This window comes from Octodon degus, unplaced genomic scaffold (assembly GCF_000260255.1).
Source record: "Octodon degus isolate 3935 unplaced genomic scaffold, OctDeg1.0 scaffold00029, whole genome shotgun sequence".
NCBI lineage: Eukaryota > Metazoa > Chordata > Mammalia > Rodentia > Octodontidae > Octodon > Octodon degus.
Window position 1 is genome coordinate 1,153,590 of NW_004524605.1, and position 4,624 is coordinate 1,158,213.

Below are 4,624 nucleotides of genomic sequence, written 5' to 3' on the forward strand. Positions count from 1 at the left end.
ACCACATGCCAGCCAGCCCCGCCCCCTGGTGGGCTGAACTGGCCACACACACACTAAATAAATAAAGTTATTAAAAAAATTTAAAAAAATAATAATAAAATTAAATTAAATTTAAAAAAAAAGAATCTATAGTCTTTTCTTCTGAAACAGGGACTCACTACATACTCAGGATTGGCCCTGACCTCACTATGTACCCAGATTGGCCTCGAATTCAAGGCAATCCTGTTTCAGGTTCCTCAGTACTAGGAATACAGGTGTGTGGCACTGCGTCTGACTTTAATCCTTCTTTTTAAGGAAAAAAATTAAGTTCAGAAAATGACTTACAAAAAAAAAAAAAAAAATCATAGCCAATGGCAGAATCAGGATCAGAAGCCAAGATTCCTAATTCCCAATACGATGCACCTTACTTGCTAATTCTGTATTTTTAGTTTTGTTTTTTTTTTCCCTGTGGAACGGGGGATTGAACTCAGGCCCTTGCGCTTACCAGGGAAGCGCTTATTCTGAGTCATCTGAGCCATATCCCCAACCCCCATACTTTGTTTTAAAGAAAAAATGATTCTTAAAATCTTTTAATGTCTAAGACGAATCTATACTTTTTCCCATTGTTAAGTCTTCATTTTCACATTTAGACTCCCAAGCAGATGGCACTTTCCTATTGACACCAGCTTCTAAAATGAGCAAAAGGAAAAGTGTAGCAACTCACTGAATAACAAAGCAGTCATGCTTTTTTTTTTTTTTTTTTTTGGCGGTACCGGGGATTGAACTCAGGACCCTACTGAGCTATGTCCCCGACCCCATGCTTTTTAAAAAACAAACAGCACAATCCTTCTTCCCGAAAAAGTTGGAGAATAAAGACTTCGCTGCTAAGCCAGCCAATCACTTCCTGTAGAAGTTCACCCTTGAGACCCCTTAACCACATGTCTCACGCAGCTCTGGAACGCTGCCTTGGCAATGCCCCTCAGCTTCATCTTCTGCCCCACAGACATGTCTTCTTTTGTGGGAGCACTTAATTCAGGGCGTTCTTTAACTCCCTCCCATCAGAAGCACAGTTTCATCACTGTTACCTAAAACTCCCTACAGCATACAGAAGCCTCTGCCCTAGGATCCAAATGTTAGGCCATTCTTTTTTTTTTTTTTTTGGTCTTTTTCAGACAGGGTCTCGTATGCAGCCTCCAGAGTGCTGGGATTACAGGTGTCTCAGATGTCCACTTAACATTCCTGCCTTACATCATTACAAATTAAGACAGTGCACGCCTATAATCCCAGGCAACAGCAAGGTTCTGAGTTCAATTCCCGGCAACCCCCTACTCCCAATAAAGAGTAGATGGGAGTGTGGGTGCTTGGGGCTAGGGAGATGGCTCAGTGGAGTAAGTGCTTCCCTGGCGAGCGCAAGCAAGCAGCTGAGTTCAATCTCCAGTTCTGCAAAAAAAAAATCAGATGGAAGTGTGGGTGCTTGGAGAATGAGACACTGACAGGGGTCTCAGCCTGGCCTTTTCTGGCTGAAGGGTCATCCCTCTTCTAATTTGTAAGTTTTGTTTTATTCGATTAGTTATTTTTAGGCTCTCACTACATAACGCAGGCTGCCCTTGAACTTACTGTGTAGCCCAGGTTGGCTATACATTTTGTACACCTCTTCCGAGGAGCCTGGCTCTGACAGTTATGGAAGATGTCACCACCGAGGGAGGCTGGCTGATGGATACAAGGGATGACTTTTTACTATTTTTTTTTTAATTTTATTTATTTATTTGTGTGTGTGTGTGTGTGTGTGTGTGTGGCCAGCTGAGCCCACCAGGGGGCGGGGCTGGCTGGCATGTGGTGCTGGGGGATTGAACTGCGGTCCCTGTGTTTGCTAATCTTGTTCCAAGTAGGTGCTTTAGACCACTGAGCCATCTCACCAGCCCCACTTTTTACTATTTTTGCCACTTCTTGCAGGATACAATTACCTCAAAATGTAAAATCAAAACAAAGTATTACTAGATCAGTGAAGATGATTCTTTAGATCTGATCAAAGTCTAGGGGCCGAGGGGATAGCTCTGGGGCACAGTTCCGCCTGGCAAGCACAAGGTCCCAAGTTCATATTCCTGAGAGCCCTTCCTCAAAATGTGAGCCTGATGAGATAGTCTGTCTTAATCAAGTTTTGTTTTTTTAATCAAATATAATTTCCTACCTGTAGCCAAGTCAAAGAATCGTTATCCACTGGGATTATAGACATTGAACGTGGCCAAATGAACAAAGCGAAGGGAACAGAGCTCATTTAAGACAGTTTCCTGGTTTGCCTCCCAACTGATCAAAGACAAAGCAAGAAAGCCTTGCTCTTGAGTTCTAAGAGTCAGAAAAATCCTGAGAAGTAGCTGGTCCACTCATTTCAATCAACTGCACTTTCAGGAGAGTGAATCTGTCTACTACCTGGGGGTCTAAACCAGGAGGACTGCTTCAGTCCAGGAGTTTGAGGCCAGACTGTGTAGTGAGACCCAATGTAATGAAATAAAACACTAGAAATGGAAGTTTCCTATCTTAAGACCAATTATTCAAAAAATGAATTCCCCTGTAATCCCAACACTTGTCTGAGGCAAAATGATTTCTGTGAGTTCCAGGCCAGCCTGTGCTACAAAGTAAGTTCAAGGCCAGCCTGAACTGCAGTGAGATCCTGTCTCAAAAAGACAAAAACAGAAAATTCATTAGCTGGGCACTGCAGTGCACACTTGTAATCACAGCATTTGGGAGGCTGAGGCAGGAGGGCTAAGTTCATAGGCTAGCTCGCACTACATAATGAGACCCTGTCTCACTTAAAAAAAAAAAACAGGAAATTCCTTATACACAGTCAACACAATATGCAATAGAGTAACTCATCAAGTCAGAGAAACTTGAGTTCATTTTAATCTCTAGGGTAGCTTTGGTCTCTTTTTTCCTTCCCAAAACTCCATTTTTCCCTATCATATAAATGTGCACAACAGGGGCTGCGGAAATGGCTCAGTGGAATAAGCGCTTCCCTGGCAAGCACAAGGGCCTGACTTCAATCCCCAGTTCCACAAAAAACAAACAAACAAACAATAAATGTGCACAACAGCACTACTGCTTCAAAAGACTGCTGTGAGGTCCTGAAAGGTAATAAAAAAATCTATCAGGAGCCCAGTACTTTATTTTTCGGTTTTAAAAAATCTACACTTGGAGCCGGGGAGATGGCTCAGGGGAATAAGCGCTTCCCTGGCAAGCGCAAGGGCCTGAGTTCAATTCCCTGGTTCTGCAAAAAAAAAAAAAAAAATCTACACTATCCTTGAACTCAGCAATCCTCCTACCTCAGCCTCCTTGCACTGGTATTACAGGCATGCACACTAGGAAGGTACAATCAAACGTTTTATTCTTTGAAACGCAACTGGTACAACTAGGCAAGTAAATCTCTATCCACTTCTGAGGGAGCCTGGGCCTTGCACAGGTAAGGAAGCTAATGTTCTACCTCTGAGCAATGGCCCTAACTCACATGCATGAACTTTCAAGCCTTATTTTTTGACCGAAAGATCTAATAGACCAATGCCTGGAGATTTTACATCACAAGAATAGACTTGCTTTTTTCTAACCAGATTGTGATTTCTTAACTCTTCCCTTAACAGTATAAAATATGGTAACTTCCACACTTATGTTATTTCCTGCTCCATCACCAATTACTTTTTTCTATGAATTCTCCTAAACTGTTTTGTTAATTACAGCTCTGGTCTAAGCAGATCTTTTTTAAAAAAAGTACCCACTGGGCTTGCGGGTTAGCTCAGTTGTTTAAGCACCTGGCTGGGCAAACCCAGCAAGGCGCAGGAGACTATGGTTCCATCCCCAGCTCCACATGCCTTACCAGACCTGCCCTTAAGGCAGCCTGAGCCAAAAAAAAAAAAAAAACCTTCTCAATTTAAAGTACCCACTAGCAAGCACAAGGTCCTGAGTTCGATCCCTAGTACCCCCCCCAAAAAAAACCCTATTATTTTACTATTGTTTTTTAATAATGTATATGAGAATTCAACTGAATGTCCTTTTTCAGTGGGGGCAGGGAACCCTAGAAGTCAAACCTAGGGCTCTGTGGGTACAAGAATCACTGAGCTACACCCTCTGTCCTGACACTTTTTTTTTTTGTACCGAGGATCAAACTCACGACCTGGTGTTTACCAATCAGGCATTTACACCACTGAGCTATCTCCCTGGCCCTACCTAATATCCTATTTTTAAAGCCTCTGAATTCTGTATGAGTCCATGTATGCAGCACACAATTACATCCATCGGGGCCATATACACATCACATCTTCATTCTTTTCACTTCCCTTCCATCTTCTTCCTCTCTCCTGGTCCCCTTCCCATTTGCAAAAGATCAAGCTCCCTGCTTCCTATTATCTTTTATTTTTCTCTTTATACTTCGGGTTGTCACCCAATATTCTGTTTAATAAAAGCAAACATACTCTAAAATTTCAGCAAATCCAGACTATTTAGACCATCTTTAAGAATGGGCAAACAGGGGCTGGAGAGATGGCTCAGTGGTCTAAAGCACCTACTTGGAACAAGCTTAGCAAAAGCATCAGGGACCGCGGTTCAATCCCCCAGCACCACATGCCAGCCAGCCCTGCCCCCTGGTGGGCTGAGCTGGCCA

The 4,624-nt window shown here is 42.8% G+C and overlaps 1 protein-coding gene across 2 annotated transcripts in view; it reads right to left on the reverse strand.

The window, feature by feature from the left end:
• The window catches only part of Canx (calnexin), a 52,006-nt gene that overhangs the window by 41,501 nt on the left and 5,881 nt on the right, over nt 1-4,624 (reverse strand). The window contains exon 1 of one of the 2 annotated variants that reach the window (XM_023713102.1): nt 3,297-3,317. The exons of the other annotated variant lie outside the window; for it this stretch is intronic. The gene's annotated coding sequence lies outside the window, so the exon portion shown is untranslated. Of the gene's footprint in view, nt 1-3,296; nt 3,318-4,624 lie in introns of those variants that run through there. 2 annotated transcript variants of the gene reach the window in all.